General features: G+C 51.7%; 1 protein-coding gene across 1 annotated transcript in view; it reads left to right on the forward strand.

Annotated features, from left to right (window-relative positions):
- Positions 1–13,985, forward strand: part of FAM227B (family with sequence similarity 227 member B) — a 155,811-nt gene that overhangs the window by 128,194 nt on the left and 13,632 nt on the right. The window lies entirely within an intron of this gene.

Here is a 13,985-nt window from a genome sequence, read left to right on the forward strand (position 1 = left end):
AAAAAGCCATTAACCCTTGGAAAACTCTAAGCGTTATTTTAAAGGAGAGATAACAATAACTTACTTGTTCCTGTTGATAACAGCTGGATACACAAGTATTCCATTTCTGTTGCCTGGCTTTTGCAACACGAAACTCTCTACTGTAGCTACAAACTATTTCTCAGCTCCAAAAGTCTCCAGCAGAATCATAATTGTTTCCATAAATCAACACGCAAGAAGATTTTCTATGTGCGTGTATGTGTGTGTGTGTGCATGTGTGCGTGCGTGTGTGTGTGTGTGTGTGAGTGTGAATGTGTGTGAGTGAGCCTGATGTTCAGGGCTTTTCGATAAATACCTTTGCTGACCTCATTGGAAGCAATTAAAACTTAACCAGTGAGCTGTTAGTCGAGCTCCCCAGCCAGAATAAAAGGAGCCTCACGTTGTGGAGTAACCAGTGGTCATCAGAGGGAGCTATGAACATAGTTTATGTGAAGATCTCGAACAAGACACTCACTTTCTAGCAACAAATGCATCTGACTCTTGCACGGGGGAAAGAAAAAGGCAGAGGGAGGAGGGAGGCACTGCTCACTTCAAACTCACAAATGCCGATGTTTCTAGGGGGAGTGAGGAGAGGAGTAGGGGGTGAGGGTGTTCGTTTTAACACACAGGAGGACTGTTCTCTTGCTTCTTCCCCTGGGAATCTTTCTGCACTTTCAAGAGGTCACATGGAGGTCCGCTTTCCCATTTTTTCCTATTAGAAACGCTCAGGTGCATTGGTTCCCTTTACCTGTGGATAAGTAGGAATTGTTTCCATATAAATGTGTGGGTATGTGCGAGTGTATGTGTGTGTGTGTGTGTGGAAAAACAGAGGGAACAAGATGGGAACAGCTTGGCACATAGTAAGCGCTTAATTAGTAGCATAAAAATACATTTTTAATAAAGAGGAAAGGGACGGAAAAGAAAAGAAGGGGGGGGGGGAAAGGGTGAGATAGAAAGAAAGATGGATAGGGAGGCTTGGAGACAGATGGGGAGAGAAAAAGACAGAGATGGAGAGAGGTTTAGTAAGAGGGAGATGGTCAGAGATACAGAGAGAAAGAAAAACATAGAGAGAGGCATAGAGTCAGGTAGAGCGAGTTAGGAACAGAGAAAGAGAGAGAAACATGGAAAGAGAGAACCAGTGGCAGAGGCAGAGATAGAAAGAGATAGATACAGAAAGACATGGAAAGAGAGATGGACAGAGATAAAAACTGGGAACAGAGAGAGAGAAATGAAACGAGAGACTGTGTATGTGAAAGAGAGGGAGACAGAGAGAGGGAGAAAGAGAGAGAAACCTCTGGATTAAATAAGGGAGTCTTAATCTGCAGAAACTTTGAGCTACCTTCTCTGAGTTTCTGGGAGAGAGAATCTCTTTCCAAACTATTTTATCGTTTGCATGTATTGATATATCATATATGATAAACACTTACGCATCACACATCTGGAATTGACACTTAATGATACTGGTGCTATGGAGTGTCAATTCCAGATGTGAATAGCTATATATTTTGCGATCTACACTGTATCAGTGTATGCAAAAGAGAAATTATTTTGGCAGGAGTCTCTTTCTTCCTGGAAACTGAGAGAAAATGGAGCCAAAGATCTCTGGATGAGGCACCCTCATTTAACCCATGAAGATAGAAAGAGGCGAGCAGACCGATCGAAGACGAGGAGGAGAGTCTGGGTGACGTTGATGATCCCACAACAGTCGACGAATTGGAAAGAGATAATCCCTCGTGTCATTTCAGTCTTTCCCCCTTTGAAATTCCTGGATTTCAGGCAGCCCGGGGGGTGAGGGGGAGGGCAATATTGAGGTTCCCACCGGAATTTCTTGAGGCCTGGTGTAAAGCGAAGTTATCGCCGGCTTGAATTAATAGTCTAGTTTAAAAATAAATGACTAAATCCCGCCAAGTCCGCCCAGTGAGGGAAGAAAGAGAGCTTGTCTATCTATGCGGCTCTGGGGGCTTCCTTCGGGGCCACGGAAAACTTCTCCCTCGCCGCCACCAGGTGGCGCCTGTGCTCCAAAGAGGTCGCCGAGGCCCCCTGGCTCAGTGGCGGGGAGCTGACTTTATTCCTGTCTTTCATTCGTTCAATAGTATTTATTGAGCGCTTACTATGTGCGGAGCACTGTACTGAGCGCTTGGAATGTACAAATCGGTAACAGAGACAGTCCCTGCCCTTTGACGGGCTTACAGTCTAATCGGGGGAGACGGACTGACAAGAACGATAGCAATAAATAGAATCAAGGGGATGAGATTCGTTTTGAACTTTCATTCAAAAAAATGAATTGAACTTTCATTCGTTCAATAGTATTTACTGAGCGCTTACTATGTGCGGAGCACTTTACTGAGCGCTTGGAATGTACACTTTCTCTCTCTATCTGCCTTTCGGGCCCAGAGTCATCTCCTCCCCCTTCCCCGGCTCGAGGTGGGCACAAGGACTCCAGAGCGGGCCTCGGGCAGAAAGCCCTCGCCGGTCTTGGGGTCGGCTGTCACTGGTGAAGGAGGAGCCTGCCTGTTCTCTCATCCTGGCTTCCGCTAGAAGCAGCCCTTCTGGACTCTGTCCCGAGCCGATTCTCCGGCCCTCCAACGGCAGGCCGAAGGTGGAGGCCACAGCGAGCCGGGACACGCAAGGCACATCGGACAGGCCGGGCAGGCCTGAGCGCCCCCTCCAAGGGCTCCCTCTGCTCCATGAATAGCCCAGGGGCAGTGCCACCTGGCCCACATCTCCAGATCTGGCCCCTAGAGGGGTTCTAAGCCCTCGAGGGGCTTCCCCCAGAGAGATGGGCCCTGCTGCAGCTGCAGATCGGGTGCCTCCTCTGGGCATTCGGTGCATTCCGTCCCCCTGAGACAACTACTGCTTATTGAGCACCTGAGTATCAGGCACTGAACTGAGCCCATGGGAGGGTCCGGTACCAGCCAGACCCAGGTTTCTTCATGGAGCTTAAGGTCTACCGAGAGAGATAGATGGAAGGAATTGACAGACAGTGAAAGCGAGAGGAAGAGCAAGGGTAAAACGGGATTAGGACATCGGGAAGGGGCAGTTGAACAAGGAACTGAAAGTTCAGTTGCATAGAGAGATAGCCTGTGAATAAAAAGATACACAGGCACACGATTTACTCTTTCTATCTTGGAAATTTGCGGAGCACTCGCCAAGCTCTGAGCTGAGTTGAGCTGAGATAAGCGCTGGGGAAAGATGCAAGGAGGGTCATCCAACCCCGGCCCCCGGCCTGCGAGGGGCTCTCCGCCCCACTGGCAGGGCCTGACCACAGACCCTGGGAAATGAGATGGCCACAGCATCCGCTCCACAGTGCCAGCCGGAGCCGCAGGACATCGACGGTGCCAACGAGAGTCGAGGGACCCCCCCAGTGCCAGTGAGAGTCGAGGGACAACAGTGGTGCCAACGAGATCCGGGGGAATGCCGACGGTGCCAATGAGAGTCACAGGCCCCCGCCAGTGCCAACCAGAGCTGTGGGAAATCGGAACTCGGGGGACCGTTTTCTGGCTGCCCTTGCTCCCATCATCCCTTCTGCAGCCCGTTGAATGCTTTCACTCGTCTCCTGCCTGCCCCCCTCCAGGGGACCAGTCCCCACAGAGGGCACTGAGCCCAAGGGCTCAGCGAGGCTCCCCTCCCACTCTGGTGAGGGCAGGGGGCCAGGGTGTGCTCCCCAAGGGCTCTGGAGCCCAGAAAGCCATAGGAGGACCAGCCAGAAAAGAGCAACCCAGAGGAGCAGGGGGTGGAGCAGCTCCCGCCTCAGCCTGGGCCCAAAACAATAGGACTGCCATGGACACAGGCAGCAGCCAAGCGGAAACCCACAAAACCACAGTCCCCCAGGGAGGGCGGGCAGGGCAGAGCACGGCAGGATGGACAGGATTGGGCTGGACAGTCCTCGCCCGCCAGAGCCAGAAGGGGCAAACCTCTGAGAAGGCGTCACCTTGGGAAGCAGCGGAGCGGAAGAGCAGCAGCTCCAAGAGGGTTTGTGGCCCATCCAGGGAAGATGAGGCCACAGGAAGCTGGTATAGGGAATATGGAAGAGTGTTAGCTGGAGGGCTGAGGCAGGAGGGCAGACAGTGCCCAGTACCGCTGGCGGAACAGGAACCCGGCCTGGCTGGACTAACGACCTGTTCCAAGGGCGGCTCAGATGTTGTATTTTCTGGGTTTGGCCGAGGTTATCACAGCACTGACACGTTGGTCCATGGGGCACTGGTGTGCCGGTACAAGGGAGCACGGGGCTATCACACAGAGTGCTGGTGTGTAGTTTGCTGGTGTGCTGGGGCACGGGGACACTAGTGGCCTGAACTGAGGCCCAGGGACATGACACAGTGTGCCGGTGAGTGCTTCGTTGGGGTGTCGGTGCAGAGGGACACTGCTGCATTGATGTGCAGTACACTGACGGGCTGGTACACTGATGTGGTGGTGCAGAGCGGCACTAGTGTGTTGGAATGCAGTAGACTGGTGTGCTGTGGCACAGGGTCATTGGTGCGCTGAGGTACAGGGCCGTCACTCTGGGTGCTGCTGTGCCATTTTCTGGTGTATGGGGACATAAGGGCACTGGGGCACTGGTGTGCAGTGCACTGGTGTTTTGAGGCACAGGGGGATTACACAGGGGCTTGTTTGTGGTATGCTGGGTTACAGGGGCACTGGGGTGCTGGTGTGTAGTACTCAGGGACTCTGGGGCACAGGGGCACCGGTGCACTGAATTGCAGTACACTGGGGCACTGGGGCACTGGGGCACAAGGGCATGGCATGAGGGGCTGATGCATTCTCATTCTACAAAGCCAGTGCTTTTCTCCCTAACCAGAGAGAGAGCACGGTGAATGTTCTACACACGTCCACGTGAAGCCATTTGGAGAAACCTTCGGTGTCCTCCGACCCCTTCCTCCCCGTTGCCCCTGCCCACCCACCAGGCCACAGTCATCACCGCAGAGCCCGCCTCCCCCAACCAGCCCTCCCGACCAATCCCGACAGCCACAATCCCAGGATCTCACTATCCTCAGCTCCCAGGCCAATCCATACATTCAGCTCGACATTGCATTTTTTGTTCAGTCGCTTCATCCGGAAAGAAGCCTGGAAGGGGCCACCAGAGAGGCAGGAAAATAACTGGAAGAAGACAGTTTCAGAGCAATCGAAGGTAGTGATGATTCCCAAATCTTCCTCTCCAGCCCCGATCAATCTCCTTCTCTACAGTCTCGCATTTCCTCCTGTCTTCAGGACATCTCTGCTTGGGCGTCCCGCGGAAACCTCAAACTTAACATGTCCAAAACAGAGCTCCTCATCTCCCCACCCAAACCCTATCGTCCGCCTGACTTCCCCGTCACTGTAGACAACATCACCACTTTCCCTGTCTCACAAGCTCATCACCTTGACAATATCCTCAACCCACCTCATTCAACCCACATATTCAATCTGTCACTAAATCCTGTCCATTCCACCTTCACAATATCCTTCAAATCCACCCTTTCCTCTCCAACTACACAAGCACTTACTCTAGTCCACCTTGACTACTGCCTCAGCCTCCTCGCTGGCCTTCCTACCTCCTGCCTCTCCCCACTCCAGTCCATACTTCGTTCTACTTTGCCAATCATTTTTCTAAAAAGAATGTTGAGTCTGTGTTTCCCCACTCCTCGAGAATCTCCGGTGGTGGCCCAGCCGCCTCTGCGTCAAACAGAAAATCCTTACCAATAGACTTTAAAGCCCTCAATCACCTTGCCTTACCTTGCTGATTTCCTTCTGCAGCTCAGCACACTCACTTCGCTCCGCTAACATCTACCTAGTGACTGTACCTCAGTCTCATCTATCTGGTCACCGAACCCCTGCCCGTGTCTTGCATCTGGCCTGGGACTCCCTCCCCTTTCATATTCGACAGATGTCTGCTCTCCCCACTTCATTAATGTCTTATTAATATCCCATCTCCTCTAAGAGGCTTTTCCAGACTAAGCCCTCATTTCCCCTAATAATAATAATAATAATGTTGGTATTTGTTAAGCGCTTACTATGTGCCGAGCACTGTTCTAAGCACTGGGGTAGACACAGGGGAATCAGGTTGTCCCACATGGGGCTCACAGTCTTAATCCCCATTTTACAGATGAGGTAACTGAGGCACCGAGAAGTGAAGTGACTTGCCCAAAGTCACACAGCTGCCAAGCGGCTGAGCCGGGATTCGAACCCATGACCTCTGACTCCGAAGCCCGGGCTCTTTCCACTGAGCCACGCTGCTTCCCTACTCCCTCTCCCTTCCGTGTCACCCTTGTACTTTGTATTTGAACCCTTTATTCACCCCACCCTCAGCCCCATAGCACTTATGTCCATATCTGTAATTTACTTCAATGTAAATTCTAGACTGTAGCTCCTTGGGGGCAGGGACACTATCTTCCAACTCTGTTGTATTGTACTATCTCAAGTGCTCGGTACAATGCTCCTCAACCCAGTAAGTTTTTCAGTGAGTACAATTGATTGATTGAATCCTGGAGCAGCTGTACTTGCACTCATGAGAGAGAAAAGACCACAATCCCAAGCAATATAGCATGATGGTCTACTTTTCACTTCTAAGGTAGATCAAGCTCAAGCAAAGAATGGCCAGCTTTCAGTGAAACCCAGAGGTCCATCAAAATATCTGATTTCAAACAATTATTTATTGCCAAGTTTTTCTTTCCCCTGCTTCTCCCTCCACCACTTCCTCCCACTTGGGAGGCTGTGAAAGTCCATGAAATATGATAGTAATAAATAGACATTATTTCTAGGATCATAAAACGTAGAACTAGAAAACAACTAGAGGATCAAAGACATCATTGTTCTTCCCCCTGTCCCCCCACAACAAAACAAAAAGGAGTGGGTGGGGAGACACTGCTCCAGGCCTGAGGGTGGAGTGGTCACACCCAGGAAACGTCAGGCTCTGGACCCCGGGAAAAGGCATTTTCCAGCCATTTGCTCCCAAGAGCTTTTGGTCCTGAGCTGATTCCTGGTCTCCTCAGTATTTCCTTGGTTTTCCTAAGAATGGGGATTAGAATTCTATGTTTTCTGGTTTAAAACTGCTTATAATTCTTCTCTACCCATTTTTCCCTTATAGAGAACCTCCGCAACTGTCTTTCTCATCCTATGCTCCTTCATCTCTCTGTCTCTCTCACCATCCCTAGGTCCATTCTTTTTTTGGAATCGAATCGATTTTCTAGTCATTCATCATTCTAGCCATTTTTCAATCTAATCTGGAAAAACCCATCTGGTTTCTATTCTACTCAGCACCTTATGGAAGCTACTTCCTATGAGAGCAGGCTGACGACGCTAAAATAATAGGCCACCACAATGACGCAACTTGTGGGGATAGAAACTCACTTTATCTGCTACTGGGGAAACAGGCTCAAGCTTCAGTAGAGTCTCCCAGGATGGCTTGGGGGTTCGGGTCCTTTTCCTGGCGGGGTCTTATGTGTGGGACCAAAACAACAAAAAAATCACTTACCCGATGCCAATCGTTGTCCAGTGGCATGTATTGAGCTTCTGGGGACTGTCTCTTCCACGGTTGCTTGGGTGGGGAGAGAAAGGTTGTAGAATGGATGGGGAGGGGTGGGGGGGGAGTAGGGTTGAGGGGGTGGAACTTTCCTTTTCATTTTGACATGCATATACACGACCTAGAGGCAGACCTGATTAGGTGGCAGTTATTTCCAACTACAGATGGAAAGATTAAGTCACACTAAGCAAAACGAATGAAATTCCAGGCCACCTGGTACTGTTTCATATGTCCAAGTGTATACATGAAGGGCAAGACTTCTTAGCTCTTATCTGCAACTGTCGATAAACGCTACCCCATTTTACACCACTATTTCCATCCCGTTAGCTCATCACTGGTCGCAAATCGGTGAGCCTGGCGAGCCTGGGGTGGCGGGCGGTGTGAGGGGGTCTGGGGAAGTCTGCTGTGGCAGCTCCAGGGACCCCTGGGTCAGCCCAGGGTCCTCCCGGGCCTCAGCCTGGTGGGAAGTTGGTCGCAGACTCCTCAGGCCCCTCTCTGGACCATCAGGGCTGCGAGGAGCTTGATCTGTCGGCCCTGGGGTGTTGGCAGGTGGCTCTCTGTCCTTGGCATCTGTCTACCGAGGCCCGGGTGGGTCGCCGGCCCCCAGGCTTGGCAACCCAGTTGATATTTGATATTTGATCTGTCGGTGGCTGATGCCTGCCTGACAGCCTCCAGGCCCCAGGCTTCTTGACTTCTGGTCGGAACCACAGAGGCCCCGATGTCCCCTCAGTCCTGCAGTGGGGACAGCAGCACTCAATCGATCTCTTCCAGAGGCTCCACCCGTCTCCCCAGGGATCATGGCTCGCAGAGTTGGCTCATTTGGATGCCATGTGGAGAGGGAGAGTTGGTGGAGGGGGCAGCCAGGGCCCTGGGGATGTGGAGAGATGGGAACCAGGGGCCAGGGCAGCCTCAGCGAAGGATAGACTAGCTCACCACTCAGGAGACCCTCTCCCCTTCCCTCCCCTCCCCTCCCATGGCCTCTTCCCTCTGCTCTCTGTCCTGCCCTGGCCTCCTCGGCTCCCTGCTCCTCCCCATCTAGTGGCTGGACTTTACTGGGCCTTTCTTCTCACTAATTCTCTGCCTGCTTTAGATCCTGTTACTCAGTTAAACCTGAGTTCATGTGCTGGCTGATGGTGAATTAATGATACTCACCCCTCCTCCAGCCCCTCAACACTCATGTCCAGACCTAGATGAAAGCACAGGCTTGAGAGATGGGGGACGTGGGTTCTAGTTCCAGCCCTGCCTACTGCCTGCTGTGCGACCTTGGGCAAGTCACTTCACTTCTCTATGCCTCAATTTCCTCTTCTGTAAAATGGGGATTCAGTGCCCGTTCTCCCTCCCACTTAGACGGTGAGTCCCACGTGGGACAGGAACTGTGTCCGACCTGATTAACCTGCATCTACCCCAGCGTGTAACACAGTGCTTGTCACAGATTAAGCGCTTAACAAATACAATAATGATGATTATAATAGAAATAATAATAATCCTTGTACTCTGCTACTACCCCTATCTGTAATTTCTATTATTGTCTGTCTCCCCCACTGCACTGAAAGCTCCTTTGTTGAACTGTACTCTCCCAAAAGCTTAGTACAGTGCTCTGCCTCAGTAAGTACTCAATAAATACCATTGATCGAATGATAGAAGTGCAAATCCATAAGATTTTATCCCTTTTTATTCCCATTTTCGCTGTTATGAAACATGTGGGTTCAAGATCTTTTATTCAGACAAGTATTGATTTCATCCCAAGCAAGAGGCTCTAAGTTTCTCAAGGCCAGGAACTTTATCTCCACTTTAATTAGGGATTTCCAAGTCCCCTGGACAATGCTCTACACACAGAAAGCACGCAGTATGGTGCTCTGCACCTAGAAAGCACACAGTACAGTGCTCTGCACACAGCAGACCAAAATCACTTGCTCCATTGCTCCTCTCCTCCTTCCTCACTTTCAACTTGTCACTCTCCAATAGCTCCTTCCCGTTTGTCTTCAAATTAACGCAAGTCTTCCCCATTGAAATATAGCCCTTTCCCAAGCCCAGGCCCCCTCCAGCTATCTATCTGCCCACCCCTATACCCGGAAGGAGTCGAATGCACCCACTGCCTTCATTTCTTCCTCACCAACTGACTCCTCATCCATCCTGCTCCTCCTTCTCCTCTTTTCCTCTTTCTCCTCCTCTATCCCCAGGCTGTGGCTTTTGACCCCCAGGCCCGCCCTCTCCTCCAAAGCCTCCCAGGCTTCGGTTTGGCTGATACGGGGCCGGCCCGGAGACTCTCCTCTTCCTGCCTCTCTGAGTGCTCCTCCTCAGTACCATTCACAGACTCTCCTCATCCTCATCCTCCCTGGGCTCAGTCCCAGGCCGTCTGTCCTTCTCGCTTTACCCCCAACTCTGTCGGGGAGTTCCACCCCTTAAACAGCTGCAGCCTCTTCCCCAGCAAGGAGGCCAACGGCCTCCTCATCCATCTCTCTCCGCCCCGACCTCTCACCGGAACTGCAATCCTGCACGTCCACCTGCTGACCCCAGGACACCTCCATTTGGAGGTCCTGCCGACACGTCAAACTCCACATGTCCACAACAGAACCCCTTGTCTTTCCCCTTTAACCGGTTCCCCTCTTTCTCATCCCAGGTGGTGACACCACGATTCTCCCCATCCCAGAACCCCGCAACCTCTGTGTCACAGTTGACTCTTTGCTGTCATTCAACTCTCACACATCTGGGCCACTGCCAGATCCCACTGGCTTTCCTACACAACAGTCCCTGAATCTGCCCCTTCCTCTCCACCGAAACTGCTCCCGTCCCAGTACAATCTCTGATCGTCCCATGGCTAACCTACCACATCTGCCTGGTCACGGGTCTCCCAACCTCTAGCCTCTTCCCACTCCAGCCTCCACTCCCAATGCTGAGTCAGGGATCATCTTCCTGAAGCATCGCTCAGCCCACATCTCTCCTCTTCTCCAAATCCTCCACTGACTCCCTGTGTCTCATTGCATCAAACTAAGATTCTTCCTGCTCGGCGTCAAAGCTCTCCATCATCTGGCCCCACCATAACCGTCTGCTCTCTTCTCCTGCTCTTCCCCAACTCACTGCTTTCTCTCCTTCCACGCCAACCTCCTTGTTGCTCCTTTCTCTTGTCTTGCCTGTCTCTGCCCCATTGCTCACATTGTTCCCCCAGCCTGGAGTTCCCTTCCTGCCCCACATCAGACAGACCCCAGTGCTCTTTAACATTCAAATCCCTCCTTAAATCCCACCTCATCCAATAAGCCTTCTCTGATTTATTTTCCATCAAGCTGAGCCAGATCATCCCTCCAGACAATGCAAGCACTTAGAAATTGAAGCCCTCCTTAGCACATATATAATGTATATTTATTTATATATAATATATATGCTCACTCAATTTATATACTTTGATCACTCTCATTGTAAATATTTTTCTGTTTGTCTCCTCCTTTTTTCCTGCTCTTTGTTAAGTGCTTATTATGTGCTAGACACTATACTAAGAACTTGGCTAGATACAAGAAAATCAGTTTGGACATAATCCGTGACCACATGGGGCTCACAGTCTTAATCCCCATTTTACAAATGAGGGAATTAAGGCACAGAGAGGGGAAACGACTTGCCCAAGTTCCCACAGCAGATAAGTGGAGGAGCTGGGAATAGACCCTTTAGAGTGTAACGGCCTTGTGGGCGGGGAATGTGTCACTTCTATATTCTGTACTCCCCAAGTGCCTAATACAATGTATCATATGATATGAGTGCTCAATAAAGGTTTCTAGGCACCCAATACAGGGATGTGTATGCAAAAGATGCTCAGTAAATGGCTTGTGATAACCATAACGATGACTAACTCAGCACATGACTCTCCAGTTTCCCTGTTCAGCCATACAAAATGACCAGATCATCCCAAGTGATTACGAAGCATCACGGCTTACTGGAAAGAGCTCTCAGCCCAGAAACCTGGGTTCTAATCCTGATTCTCTCTCTCTTTCTCTCTCTCTCTTTCTCTCTCTCTCTCTCTCTCTCACACACACATACACACACACACACACACTCTTCTACTTGGGCACCCAAAGAGAATCTCACCACTGGAGCATCTTCTTTGACTACCCAGTCAACCAAGAAACATACTCAGCTTACATCACCAATTCAGTTTCCTCAGCTGCTCTGCACACAGACAGCACTCAACGAGTACCATTGATCGATCGATGGATCGATCAATTGTGAACAGACAGTCCAGAATGCGCTGTGTGTCCCTGACACCCCAATCAGCTTCCTCTGAAATGGGCAGCCATCGAGAGGGAAAAGTCCTGCGGTCCCCGGGCCCAGGCCGGACCAGCCCCGGTGGGCCCGGCCAGCGGCTTCTGCCAGGGCTCCTTTTCCTGGGGTCGCCTCGCTGGCTTTGGTTGTGCTCAGTGGGACCCAAAAGTCGGGCTGGAAGCTTAGTGGAACCAGATCAAAGGGACTGGGGTGAGTAAGTCTCAGAGGATGCAATTCTTATTCAGATCATAAAGTTCCGCTATTAGCTCCTCGTTTACTCAGAAACAGCTGTTCACATCTTTTAATCAAGAGCAGGGTGACTGAAACTTGGCCCGTTTGGCTCTGGGGATTATAGCCTTATTTGGGGGCCGCTGGGGAAGGCGGTGAATGTCGAGAACCCACTGGGCCGAGCCAGGGAGTTTGGGGCGGGTCCCCAGTTTCCACGCATAATAGACTAAAGGAGAGCTTCTCTGTTTCATCCAGAGACCTGGTTTACAGTAAGTAAACGGGCTGGAAGGTTTTAGCAACCGGGTGGGGGCCGGCCATTGCGTCACTCCGGCTTCTGTGGACATTTTTCCTATTAGAGCACACAATGGGTCCGGACCGAGGGGAAATGGCGGGGGGAGCCCCAGCCCCGCCACCGAGCGGCTCCCTAGCAGGAGAAGACAAAGCTCCACTCAGCGGCCCAGCTCCCCCCTCACCCCCCTGTGCCCCCTACCCTCGGGGCTCGACCGCCGCCCTTCCACCCAAACAGGCGCCAACACATGGCCGCGAGCCACTGTCTGGCCCCGGGGGCTCGGACGGACCAGTAGGCCTGCCCCACTAGGCAAGAGAAGGAAGCCGAGCCAGGACCAGGGCCCTGAGCCACCTCGCCCGGCCCTCACTCCCACAGCCCAGGCGCCGGGTAAGGTCGCTGGGCACACGGACCCGAGCACGTGCTGCAGAATCATCGCAGGGGAAGCAGGGACCGGCGACGAGCCTGAGAGACCCAGCTGCCGTTCCCATCGCCTTGACAACCGTGTCCCCCCCCCACCACCACCGCAGGCCGGGCCTCAGCCCCACCCTCCTGCCCCAACCCCCGGACCGGGCCACGGAGCTGGGATGTCCTGCAGAAGCGCGTCTCGTTAACAGCTTCGCAGCTTCCCAGACTGAAACCACATCACTCGCACTGTCTGGAACCTTTTTCTGAGCAGCTCAAGTATGTCGATGGGCTCCTAATTAGCCACCAATTATTTTGGCCACCCTCAAGAAAACCACCAAGTACCATGCATTATTTCCCTCCATTCATTAAAAAAAAAAAAAAATCCCAAACAAAAAAAGGCCCCCTGGGATGAGTGGTCGGTTCTGAAAGTTGAAAACAACAGATTTGAAATGATTAAAAGGCCTGACTTGCCAGAGTGTGAGGATGGAGAGGAGCTGAGCTGAGCCCAGTAACGGAGTCTCCATGTTGGCCTCAGTGTGAGGACGGAAAGGAGCCTGGCTGAGCTCCGTGCGGTTCTGCAGATGGTCTGAGCAGTTCTCCCCTTGTTCCAGGCCAGTGGGGTGCTCTGCTCATAAAACGTCCTATCTCCTAAACAACTTGGCTACCCATAACTCACCTTGGGCCACAGAAGCAATTGTGTGCACAACCTCATGCTCAGTTCCTCCTTCTACCTGTAACTGATTTTAGAATCAGCCTCCCAGCTAGACTGTAAGCTCCTTGAGGGCAGGGATTGCCTCTATTGTCCTCTCTCGGGCACTTAGTTCAGTGCTCTGCACAGAGTAATCGCTCAGTAAATGCAATTGATTAAATGGAGGACCCAAGCTGCAGTGATAGACAAGGAAGTAGAAAATGGACACCCTCAACACCACCCCATGCCACTCTAATCCAGCACTAATCCAGACCTGAAACACCTCCACAGTCCACTTCCTTCACTCCTGTGCACGAGCCGCAGAGCGCTGCTGGTGGAAATTCAGATATCAGACCGACCTCGTCCGCCTTAAATCCATCCTTGCCTGTTTTAACTGTGCCCTCGCCTCTGCTCAGCAGCTTTATTTCTCCATCCTTATTGACTCCCATGCCCATTGCCCGCTCCGGTTATTCCAGTCATCAACTTCTTCCTCAAACTTTCTGTCCCACCGCACGCCCAACTCACGCCCCTAACGACCTGGCCATATACTTTATTGAGAAAATTGAAATCACAGGCATGATGGCCCTAAAATCTCCCCTGCTCCTCTCCAG

This window comes from Ornithorhynchus anatinus, chromosome 8 (genome assembly GCF_004115215.2).
Source record: "Ornithorhynchus anatinus isolate Pmale09 chromosome 8, mOrnAna1.pri.v4, whole genome shotgun sequence".
Lineage (NCBI taxonomy): Eukaryota > Metazoa > Chordata > Mammalia > Monotremata > Ornithorhynchidae > Ornithorhynchus > Ornithorhynchus anatinus.